The 13,275-nt window shown below is 39.2% G+C and overlaps 1 protein-coding gene across 14 annotated transcripts in view; it reads left to right on the top strand.

Annotated features, from left to right (window-relative positions):
* rbfox3a (RNA binding fox-1 homolog 3a) overlaps nt 1-13,275 on the top strand; it is a 1,786,123-nt gene that overhangs the window by 582,889 nt on the left and 1,189,959 nt on the right. The gene's annotated exons all lie outside the window — the stretch shown is intronic.

A 13,275-nucleotide genomic window follows, 5' to 3' on the forward strand; every position in this document is an offset into this window, starting at 1 on the left:
ACATTATAAAAGTCAGAGAGATTGTAACTCTCTTAAATTAATGTAATGTAGTGAGTACATTATATTGACTAACTACAGTTCATTTTCTACTCACTCCTTGCAATTGAACTGAGCCAAGATGAAGAAGTGATATTTTGAAAACTAATGGTGCAGCAGGTACTTTCAATGTTTGCATTTAATTGTGCTACCATCTGAAATTGCTGCAGCATTTGTGTTGAAATAATGGGAAGCTCTATGGAAGACATTATAGACCTGGGTTATTCAAAATTCTTGTGTAGCTAATCAAAGAACTGTAAAGAAACATTTCAGAAACCATTAGTTAGCAATGGGCATACCAAATCCAATTTGAGCAAGGAGTCAGGCAGGGCAATCTTCTGTCACCCATGCAGGTTGCTCTTCTGTACTATCGGTGCAATGTTGTCAGGAGGCCAAGATACATCACCCACTGAAGGAAGATGTTTGTATTAGCTTCAGCCTCATCTTTTACACTGAGGTGCTGGGCTCCCATCATTGAGGATGGGGATAATTGTGGAGCCTCCTCTTTCAGTGAGTTGTTAGATATCCACCACCATTCATGACTGGGGGTGTGTCAATAGTCACTCTGATATTTCTGGAAACTTCTTCAATTGCAGCAGTTGGAAACTTCTCCCGGATAAAAACAATGACTGCAGATGCTGGAACCCAGATTCTGGATTAGAGTGGTGCTGGAAAAGCACAGCAGTTCAGGCAGCATCTGAGGAGCAGGAAAATCGACGTTTCAGGCAAAAGCCCTTCATCAGGAATACAGGCAGAATGCCTGAAGGGTGGAGAGATAAATGAGAGGAGGGGGGGGGTGGGGAGAGGCATGGAACAAATACAAGTATTTTGCTTCAATAATAAGCACAAAAATTGCATTCAAAAATGAAGTCTAAGTTAGATATAGCAAGAAGCATGACCAGTGACTTATGCACCTCAAAGTCCAAAGGCATCAGTATGAAACTGTAGTTACTAGTCACTAGTGTGCAATGTGACACTCAATAGATTATGAAGAAACAGATCAAGAGGAGGGTAACTGCTTTTGAAATGTGCATATGGCAAAGGATGCTCTGGATCTGTTGGATGGGCAGAAGGAGAAATAAGTGAAATTGCACAAAAACGGAAACTCAATAGGTCTGGCAGCATCTGTGGACAGAAAATAGAGTTAGCATTTTGAGACAAATGACCCTTCTTCTGAACCCTTACGATGAAGGGTCACTGGATCAAAACGTTAACTTTGTTTTCTCTCCGCAGATGCTGCCAGATCTGCCGAGTTTCCTGACCAATTTCTGGTTTGCTATGTTTCAGATCTCCACTATCTGTAGTTCTTTGTTTTATTACAGAAAAATAAGTGGGTAAGATCAAGAGTAGAGTTTTTGCGAGCAAAAGGTTTGCTAAATACAGTGAGAAAGATGACCAAGCATTAACACTGGAAACAAAGACCTGAAAATCTTGCCTTGACAGTTAATTGGAAAAGAAATCGGAGATAAAATAAAGGAATATTCAGCATGTGGATTGCATAGACTTTGGGCTGAGGAAGCAACAAGACAATGCCCACGGCCCCACTAAGGCTGGAATGACATTGAATGAACAAATAATGAACACAATTAACCTGATATTTTGAAAGAAGTTTAGGGATGTTGTACTTGAATATCTGAAAATAGCACTTCTCTCTTCCTTCCCTAAGAGTTTTCAATTTTCTGTGTTATTTACAAAATTATACAAGATGATTGTTTCTTAGCCTTCTTATATGGGACGTGTCACTTTTGTGCAAGCTGTCATAGGCTGTGGTTCGACCTTTAAATCTCTGGTGCCCAACGTTTTTAATAGATGGATTCTCAGCATTCTCTAAACCTGCCTGACAAACTCTGACTGCCTTAAATTGGCTTATAAATATCACTGGCTCAGTTTTATTTTGAAAGGTCTTAAAATGTATCAAACATCAAAAAAAAATTCTTTTATCTTTGATTTTTCACTTTGAGAGCTTCAGTTATAGATGCATTCCCTGGCAGGCTGAATAGGACCGGAGTGCATTCTTGATCAAATTAGTTCTTCAAGAGTGAAAGAAAAATACTACAGCATTCACCATCTGTCCCTATCTCTTGCACACAGAATTTGCCAGCAGTACATGAAATCGTCCAGGTCCCACGAGAAGTTTCCAACTGCTGTAATTGAAGAAGTTTCTAGAAATATCAGAGTGACTATTGACACACACCAGTTGTGAATGGTGATGGATATCTAACAACTCACTGAAGGAGGAGGCTCCACAATTATCCCCATCCTCAATGATGGGAGCCCAGCTCCTCAGTGTAAAAGATGAAGCTGAAGCTAATACAAATATCTTCATTCAGTGGGTGATGTATCTTGGCCTCCTGACAACATTGCACCGATAGTACAGAAGGGCTGAGCTCCAGAACTAGCCAAATTAATAACCAAGCTGTTCCAAAACAGTCACAAAACTGATATTTACCTGACAATGGGGAAAACTGATCAGAAATATCCCATCCACGAAAATGTAGGACAATTCCAATCAACCACTTCCTGCCACATCAGTTTACTGTTGCCAGTGTTGTCACTGTGCTGAAACAGCTTAGCTAGTGGAGTTTTGTTTTGGAGCACAATTCTTAAGTACTGTTGCTGGAATGTTGTCAGAGCCCATAGCCTTTGTCTTGAGACATTAACTGGCCACATGTGAAGTGAACGAAAATGGCTGAATGCTGGCAACTGGGGTGCTGGGGAGCACTGGAGGAAGTCAATTGCACACTCAACACTTCTGGCTGAAGATGCTTGCAAATATTTCATTCCTGGTGAAGAGCTTATGCTCGAAATTTTGACTCTCCTCCCCAGATGCTGCCTAACTGTCTGTGCTTTTCCAGCACCACACTCTTTGAGTCTGATCTCCAGCATCTGCAGTCCTCACTTTCTCCTATTATTTCAATGCTGTCTTTTACATTGATGTGCTGGGCTCTCCTGTCTTAAAGGATAGCGATATTTTGGGAGCGTCCTCCTCCAGCAAGTTTTTAACTGGACATGGCAGGACCAGAAAGCTTAAAAAGGATCCAGTGTTTGTGGGAGCATGTGGCTTATGCAGCTTCCACATAGAGTCATAGAGATGTACAGAATCTTGGTATGCAAGTTGCCCTGTGTTGTAGCTTGACTACTTGTTGTAGTTTTTGGATAGGCCTAGTACTGGTCTTGGCATGGTCCCCTGCACTGATCATTGAATCAGTTTCATCTCCTAGCCTGACGGTAATAGGAGAGTGTTGGATGTGCTAAAAAGAACATAGTTGCTGATTTTGTTTGAATGAGGTTCCGATGTTTCTGGTGACCCATGTGGCCTCATATGGGCCCAGTCTTGAGATGCTAGATCTGCTTAAAAGTCTCTCCCATTTAGTATAGTAGAAATACCATATGGTAGTCCAGAGGGTATCCTCATTTTGAAGAAAGGTCTTCATCTCCACAAGGTCTGAGAAGTGGTGTCTCCAATCAATGTTCTGAATAGTTGCTTATGTGTCAGGCAGATTGGCAGAGGTGAGAAATGAGGGGCAGCATGGTGGCTCAGTGGTTAGCGCCAGGGACCCAAGTTTGATTCCAACCTCGGGCAACTCTGTGTGAAGTTTGTACATTCTCCCCGTGCCTGTGTGGGTTTCCTCTCACAGTCCAAAAACGTGCAGGTTAGGTGAATTGGCCATGCTGAATTGCCCATAGTGTTAAGTGCATTAGTCAGGGATAAATACAGGGTATGGATGGGTTACTCTTCGAAGTCGGTGTGGACTTGTTGGATCGAAGGGCCTGTTTCCATACTGAGGAGAATCTAATCTAATCAAATAAGTTTTCTCCACTTGTTGATTCCCTCACCATGTCCCAGTCTAGCAAGTGTATCCTTCAGGATTCATCCTGCTTGGCTATTTTACTGTCAACTATATTGCTGTAGGACTGGAGTCACACGCTGATCAGATTAGGTGAGGATGGAAGGTTTCCTTTAGGATATTAGTGAACCAGATGCTGTTTTACAACATCAGACTGGCTTTCATTCTGGTCTTAATAATTGAGTTCAAACACTGCCATCTGTCATGGTGGGATTCAAAATCAGGTCTGCAGAACATGAGCCTGGATCCTTGCACTAGTTACCCAGGGGCAATATCATTATGCCACTATGTGCCCCATTTATTCATGAAGTCCTTGTAAAGTCATTAAAGAAAATCCCTGTCATCATAGTTATCCCGTCATGTGTTAAATGGGGAGTATGCTGAAATAAACATTCTAACAGTGCTGAATGTAAAACATGCAAAGCTGGTCATTCAGAGATGTTGTGAATTCAGAGTGTGTTGGAGTATGGAAATGGGGGGGGAGGTATTCTGAGTAGCATGAGGAGAGAGTAATTAAGGTGAGAAATAAGACTTTTAGCTCGATGACTTTATTGAGGTTATTAAACATCTTCCTTCATTTAAAATGTCATGTTTCTGGCATGTCACTAGCACAGGGAAGAGAAACTCCATACTGCTGTGTAGTCCTCTGTCTAAGCTGAAGAGTTGACTCCAGAATCTGTTTGTCCTTTCAGTGTGTCTTTCCAGGATTTGGTCATTTACTTGTGACCTTTCATGTCCGGAGTGTGCCTCACCATTAAAAGGGTCTGCTTGGCATTAAATGGCATTTGTTAAGTGAGGTTTTGGCCCCTTCAGACAAACGTCTAGCATTTGGAAAGCATAGGTAATGGTTCTGATGAAGGTCCTTGAACACAGGTCATAGGATCCAAAACATTGACTCTCCTTTCTCTCCACAGGTGCTGCCATACCAGCTAAGTTTCTCCAGCAATTTCTGTTTTCATTTCAAATTTCCAGCATCAGCAATTCTTGGTTTTATTTAACTGAATTGATTTGCATCATATTTGCATTGTTTTATCTTCATAAGGCAGTAGGTTATTAAGAACAATCTCTAAAGGCAAGATGGGATTTCCAATATGGTAAATACTATTAATAAACAAACAGCAACAGGTGTTCCATATTCACAAATCATTTCAACAGTCTACTCAATACAAGTTTTGTCTGCAGCCTGTTTCTATCTCTATTCCACAGAAATTTCTTTAAAAAACAGTGCCCACATCCTCCTGGTTTTGCACTGTTCATTTCAACAAAAGTAAAATCCTTCAGAAATATTTTTTTTTTGGTAAGAAATGAGGCCCATTAAAACACATCCAATAAATATAGAACTGTTGTGATTCTTTAAAAAGACAACAACTTGGATTTTTAAAACATCTGTTCTTTCATTATCATTCAAACCTGCGCAGTTGTCTCAAAAGGAGAACTTTGTTTCAAAAAGTTTATGTTTGAAAGTACGTGAATTAAAAACTAAAAGCTAGCAATCCAAGCAAATGCCATGAATGGACTAGTCAAAGCTGAAGCATACAGTGTATATCAACCATGTAGGTATGATTCAGAATGTTGAACTGATATTTTCACTTTATCATACTACCTTTCATCTTTACAGTATGAGATTCTCATGGATACAATGTACTTTACCCATGCGGATGTTCTTTATGATGTACAGGTTCTTTAACAAATGCTCTTAGGACGAGAAAACCTCAAAGAGGCCCCGCTGACTGTATGTAAAACAGAGCAGCAGGCACAGGGTGCTAACAATAAAGATTTTGTTGCAATGAGAGAGGAATATCAGTGGGATATTGCATCTAACTGGGTTTTGAAAAGCATTCCCGCTCTAAATGAGTCACAATGACTTTACATTTCCAGCAGCATTAGAACCACTGCAATACAGGAGATGGGGGAACGTCCCTGTTGAACAACGCACCAGGTAATTAGAAATGCCCTATAGAATATGAATCATAGATTTGCTTAGCATTCATTCCTGAGTCACTCTTGTGGGTAAAAGTAAATTGAACAGAAAAGCAGCAATTAATATCAATTCCAACCTTATTCATGAAATCAGAGATTTTTGTTAAGCTGGTACATTAATTAATGAAAGAACACCCTACAGTGAAAGGTACATATCATTAATTTTATAGATAAGATTGCCACCATAAAATATTGCCCCAACACAATTTTACTCCTGATTTCATCACCAATATGCTTCTGGGTAGTTTCTTATCATTTGCTACATTAATCTCGCTTCATTGTTGGATGTAGAACATACTGATTAAGGAAACACTCCCAGCTGCATTCTTTAATCACAAACATTCCTACTCTATGTTAAAATATTTAAACTTTCTTGTTAGTTTGGTAATTTCTCTGACAAATCTCGGAAAACCTCATCTTTCTTTCCAAATATTTTCTAATCAATACTAGAGCCCCACTATTGGAACTTCTTATTTTCTAACTCAAACCAGATACAGTTTGGCCACTGACTTAGATTTCAAAACCTTTTTCTGTGTAGCCATAATTTTGTCCAAGTTAGAAAGACATTTTTCCTTTCTCTTCTCCTGCACCGATTCTCCTGAAGATTTTATTGTCAGAAATATTTAGTCCTCTGTCCCATTCTGTTCAAGACTTATGCTATGGCATCAACATTATTGCCATAATTAGACGCTCTAGTTAGCCAAATTTACTCAATGGATTTGCAATGTAAACCTGACAATCTTGACCCATTTGTTGTTCCCTTATTATTTTCCTCCATTACAGTAATTGCTAAACTTCAAAGTTGCTTCATTGTCTGTAAAACATTCTTGAACATCCCGCAGTCATGAAAGGTACTGAATTTTTTTCCTGTACTGTACTATTTTCCCTGTCCTCTTTCTTTCTTTCACTATCATTCATTGACTCTGACCTAGCTGTCCCAAGTAGGATAACTTTGCTACCTTGCCCAGTTCATGTTTTATACTTGAGCACTCCAGATCAAGATCAACAAACAATTTCTGCAGCAACATCCAACATCAGGGTAAGCAGAAGCTGCTGTTGCCTATGAAGGTGAATGTAGAGGTGCCAATGTTGGACTAGGGTGGACAAAGTTAAAAATCACACACCACCAACTTATAGTCTAACAGGCTTATTTGGAAACACTAGCTTTCAGAGTGCTGCTCCGTCATCAGGTAGATGTGGAACAGGATTATAAGACACAGAATTTATAGCAAAAGGTTACAGTATCATGCAACTGAAATGGTAGATTGAACAAACCTTGATTGATGTTAAGTTTTTCAGTTTTTCGAATGGGTTGTAGGTTTTGGTTCATTAATTTGTAAATCCCAGAATTTCACTTATGTCACATTCTGACGATAACAAGGTTTTATTAAAAAAAGGTGACATCTCAGCTCAGACCATGCATGAAAGGTGTGAGGTTAGAGTCTGTCTGTACCCTAATCTTGAGTCAGATTGGTTCTATTTCCAAAGTAGGAATTTATAAGATATTACATGGATTGACTGCTTGCTTTGACTGCCTGCAGATTGTGTGCTTTTTGAGCAAAATGGATTGTATCTTGCAGATTTTGCAATACATTCTTGCAGATACATTCTATTCTGCTCAAAATAACAGGTAGAATTTCATGTCCTCTATTTCCACCCTCTCCGCAGACAGATCTGGGGGCAGGGAAATTGATATGATTGGGTGGGAACTATAGGCTCATGACCCTGCCATCTTCTTGACTTTCCTCCTGTCAGGGGTGAATTGTGGATGGGGGCCTTCCTGTCCAGAGGCCAATTGGCATCTTAAGTAGCCACTTGATGGCTTTCTCCTGCTGCTGCTGATTTTTTATCAGCAGTTGGCAAGGAATGAGACAACAGCCCAGCAGCCTATTAGAGGGTCCCTCAGTGCCCAAATGTGGCATCTAACATTGAGAACAGGATAAGGCAGAAGATTTTACTCCCTGCCCTTCCAATCAGCTCCTGAAGGCAGCCTTCACTGGTATCCTCCCTCCCTGCTCCTACCCGTACTTACCTCTCTTCAAGGTTCCATTGGCGATTCCTGAGGAGAGCTGCTGTCAGTATTGTTAGTGGCCACAGCTCTTTGTGGTGCTTCCAGTACTGGAGAGCTGTGGCCTCACATAGGCCAGAAAGCATTGGGCACAGGATTTCCAAGCCACATTGAGTTTAAAATGGCAGAGGCTGTAAGTATCTTGTTGATTGAAGTGTCCGAAGGACCTCCCAAACATGGTCCACACTGTTCCCATTGGCTTTCCAGGTGATAGTTGGGAACCCAACTGCAAGCGTGAAACTCTGCCCAATGTTTCAAGTTAATGACTCTTCACCAAAGCCGATTCCTGATCCCAAAAATCCTTGTCTACATCAAAATAAAACTATCATTGACTTTTATTTAAATGGCATCGCTTAGAGTAATCTTGACGTCAAAGGGAATGTTATGAATTAGAAAGAGTGGCATTGCTACCCTTGAGGATCATGTACATATGTATAGAGACAGCCACTCCTGAAGGCAGTACGATCTTTAATGACACGGTAAATATCAAAGTAAATATAACTTAAGGGCAGAAGCAAACGTTTTATTTGCCATGAGGCGCCTGATCCACACAATTTGCTGTCCCCTAAAGAATTTTGTTTATTTTTGAAGAGACCATGGCAGTTAGAAGCAAAGGAACAAAGTTATGGACACCTCCAAAATGATAAAAACTGGAAAAATGAAAGATTTAAATGGAATCTAAGGGGCAACGTTTTCATGCAGAGATGGTGTGTGTCTGTAATGAGCTGCCAGAGAAAGTGGTGGAGGCTGGTACAATTACAACATTTAAAAGGCATCTGAATGGGTACATGAAGAGGAAGAGTCTAGAGGGATATGGGCCACGCACTGGCAAATGGGACTAGATTAATTTAGGATATCTGGTCAGCATGGATGAGTTGGACCGAAGGATCTGTTTCCGTACTATATATCTCTATGATACAGGAATTTCTAAATGGTATCAAACAATGCCTCTTAAAATGGTGACAGTCTTAAATTTTTATCCAAGTGCATCTCTCCAGACAGTCGAATTGACCTTAGTCACCCATCAGTTATCTGTCCCAATATTAAGATAATTATAGGTTATTCTGTTCAGGTATTTGTCTCCATTATTCAAGTTAGATTCTACATAGTGAACAGAACAAATTATCAAATTTTGTGGATGAGCAGGATTCTTTCAGGTGCAGGAGGTCAGTGCAGCTATTTGCAACTTTTGTTCGAACCCCCTCAATTTTTGAAACTGAAAAGAGGTGGAATCAATTAATGTGCAGTTAATGTGTGATGCCAAACACATTTTTCATTGATATCAGTGCCTGTTGCTGAGGCAGATGCCATAACAACATCCCTGTATTGACTATCCAGATGATTCACTGGAGACTAGTGATACCACTGCAGCCCTGGATTGCAATAACAGGAAAGCAAGACTCGGCACAGATTAACAGGTATAATGAGATCCGTGGAAGTCAAATTGCTGTTGAGTTACAGCCTTGTGCATGCTACACAATCATGCAATTCCACATGGCATAGTCTTTTCAGATGTGACTGAAAGCTATAAATAGGAAGAAGGAACAGCTCCAAACATTCCGGTCATGCTGTGGTTGCCAAGGAGAACAAAGAGAACATTCAAGGAAACTAATTGTGTGCAGCACAAGGGAAATGCTAGGAAATCATTACCAGTTGCTTTCAATAAACAAACTTGTGTAAATGTCCAGGACCATGATGCAGTTATGAACATTATTCCCTGAGGTTTTCAAACTTTGTTCCTTTTAGAAATTAGATATTTCCCTCACAATACAATCTTGAAGCACCATCTATCCACACACTGCAGCCAACACTGGTGGTGTATTAAAATTCCACAGGGATCTACATTTCTAGATTTCTAAATATTAATAATGCCAAAGGGATGTGGGGATTGTGCAGGAAACTGTTGTTGAAATAGAACATCAGCCATGAGTGGCTGAGTGCGCTCAAAGGATTGATTCACCTCCTCCTACACCTTCTTAGGTCCTGTTCATTTCTCAACTAATATCATAAATTTTTGGCAGAAGGTTCACTGTAATCCTGGGTACACAGCATGGGCTGTGTGATTTTGGGGAAGGTTTTAACAAAATTACAGTTGTCAATATGGTAAGATCTATAAAAATGAAAAGCAATATAATGTTGGGTCTCCTTCCTACCAGAAGGATGTTGTGAAACTTGAAAAGATTCAGAAAAGACTTACAAGGATGTTGCCAGGGTTGGAAAATTTGAGCTACAGGGAGAGTCTGAATAGGCTAGGGCTGTTTTCCCTGGAGCATCAGAGGTTGAGGAGTGACCTTATAGAGGTTTATAAAATCATGAGGGGCATGGATAGGGTAAATAGACAAAGTCTTTTCCTTGGGGTGGGACAGTCCAGAACTAAAGGGCATATGTTTAGGGTGAGAGGAGAAAGATATAAAAGGGACCTAAAGGGCAACTTTTTCACACAGAGGGTAGTGCGTGTATGGAATGAGCTGCCAGGGGAAGTGGTGGAGGCTGGTACAATTACAGCATTTAAAAGGCATCTGGAAGGATATATGAATAGGAAGGGTTTAGAGGGATGTGGGCCAAGTGTTGGTAAATGGGACCAAATTAGGTTAAGATATCTGGTTGGCATGGACAAGTCAAACCGAAGGGTCTGTTTCTTTGCTGTACATCTCTATGACTCTATAACATATACGCTTTTACACAATATATATCTATCCTCTCTCTCATTATCATTTGCACAATTTGAAACAAAAGGTTTGCTAACATATACTTCATAGTCTTGCACTCCCTAAATAATGGGTAGCTGGCTTAGTTTTACTGGAACTTTGAGAACTGACATAACATAGAAAAGAGAAGTAAGAGGGGTGATTGATTAGATGTATTCAAAATTACGTAGTTGATTGCAAGGGTAACAATAGAGAAGTTTTTTTTCATTTGCGAGGGAAAACTAAATTAAGATCATAAACTTTACAAAGTAAATTTTAAATTCAGGAAGGTATTCAGGGAAAAAAAAACGTCTTTCCCCAAAAACTATAAACTAGAGTTTACTAGCACATGGAAGAGTTGAAGGTGAATAGCAGAGATCATTTCAGATAAAACTGGAAAAATACATCAGGGACAAATGAAACGCTAGATATTCAGAGAGAGTTGAAATGAAGTAAAGAGTAGGAGACTTGTGCGTAGCATGGTTAAAAATCACAAAACACCAGGTTATAGTCCAACAAGTTTATTTGGAAGCACTATCTTTCAAAGCGCTGCTCCTTCATCAGGTGGTTGTGAAGCAGGATCATAAGACACAAACTTTATAGCAAAAGATAACAGTATCATGCAGCTGAAATGATACATTGAACAAAGCTAGATTAAGTCTTTCGTCTTTTAGAATAGGCTTACTCATTTCGGTTCCTTAATATGTAAATCCCAGAACTTCTTTTAAATTACATTCCCAAGATAGCTTAAGGTTTTACAACAAAAGGTGCCATCTCAGCTCAGACAATGCTTTAACGGTGTGATGTTAAAGTCTGTCTTTATCCCAATCTTGAGTCAGATTGGTTTTACTTCTAATGTCCACTCCAGTCCAACACCAGTTCCTCCAAATCTGGGAACATAGAACAGTTGTGCTGAGTGACCTGTTTTTGTGCCATGCATTTTATGTAAAATGAGACAGATTTTGTAGAGATGTTGCATGGAAAGTAGAAGTGCTGCCCCTCCATGCATCGAGGAGCTGGAGTCAAATCTGCCTATAAGAATCTTATTCTGAGGCTTTATGTGCGAATTCTAAATAGATCTTTGTTACTTTCACTTTGTACTATTAGTAAGAAAGGTAAGGAAATGAATATGTAAACCATTTTCTCATTTTCAAATGATTCTACCACTGCAATTAAATATCTCATGTTTGGTAAATATTAAAACATGGAGGAAACAACAGTGAGGTCTATTATTATGAACAAACAAGGCTATCTTCATTACAAGATGTCACAAAAAGACTTGAACATGTTTATCTCATATTTGCAAAGAAATTCCAGAATCAAGTTTTCAGATTTGAATGTCTCTAAATGGGACTAGATTCCTTGGGGAAAAAAAAACTTTGGGCAGCTCATTTTATTGACAGATACTACTCACTCTTTGCAATTGCCTGGTTGTCAATATGGTATTAGAGTTATTGTTTCTGCCTTTTTTCCCTTGAGTTTCTCAGTGAAGCTGCACTTACCTTTGTTAATTTTAGCAAAAAAAGGATGCTGGTATACTCTTTGTCCTTGCTTAGCACTCATTGAGAATTCCTAACCTTCTAAATACGGATCAATAGACATTAGTGAAAAATGAGAGAGCCAATTTTCATTAATGTTGAATTCATGCAGCTTTCCTCAGTCGCACAGTCAAACCAAAAAGTATTTTGTGCCTGGTCAGACCTGGCATTATTGAGTTTAATGAGCAGGAAAATTTTGAAGTGTTACCACATCATGTAAAAGCTCACACAGTGCAGATGATCACGGTGGGTGAGGTAGGCAGTTAGACTGAATGTGCTAAATTGTTTGAATTCCAAAAACCAGCAGTTGCTGTTATTCGCTTTCACATGCCAGAATGAAACTGAGTCCCAGTGCCTTACTGTGACGCTGTTTTATATTGCTTTAATGGTTATATTAGTTGTAGAAGTGGTTCAATGAAACAAGGATCCTCAACCCAATTATTTTACATTTCAAGATTGGAAATCAATCAGAAGATGAGTAAAATTATGACAGGAGTCATATTAACAGGCTGAATAAGTCAAAATTGCTTTTATTAAATGAAATTCCAAGATTTTTGGCCATGTTATAATATTACTTACAATTAGAATCACCAATCAATACTGGCAAGTGAGCCAAGTTCAATTTCATATTACATGGGATTTCACAACTCTGCACGAATTTCAAAATTGTATTTTCCTTTGTAAAAAACATGTCTGTCCCTTTTGTGCAAGAATAAAATAAGCTGGAAAAACTTGCAATGGAAATCTATCAACCAGGAAAGTTAACTCTGATTCTTTCGACAGATGCTTCCTGACTTGCTGAGATTTCACAGTTTTCTGCAAAAAATGGCTGGAAAATCTCAACAGGTCTGGCAACATCTGTGGAGTTAATCTTTCTGATTAATCAAATTACATCATGAGACTTTTTTCAGCTTTTCTGTTCCTATTTTAACATTTCTAGCACCTATAATATTTTGCTTTTGTATGTCACATTGGCTGTGGTTTAATAGAGTTAATACAGGATTCACAAATGTTGCAGTTAACGATCATCAGTTATCTTAACCGACAGTCTCCCCATCATTGCATATAAGCTTTAAAATTTTCATTTTTGGGTCTACTTTTTAGTTCTCAAAATGCAG

Source organism: Chiloscyllium plagiosum, chromosome 24 (genome assembly GCF_004010195.1).
Source record: "Chiloscyllium plagiosum isolate BGI_BamShark_2017 chromosome 24, ASM401019v2, whole genome shotgun sequence".
Taxonomy (NCBI): domain Eukaryota; kingdom Metazoa; phylum Chordata; class Chondrichthyes; order Orectolobiformes; family Hemiscylliidae; genus Chiloscyllium; species Chiloscyllium plagiosum.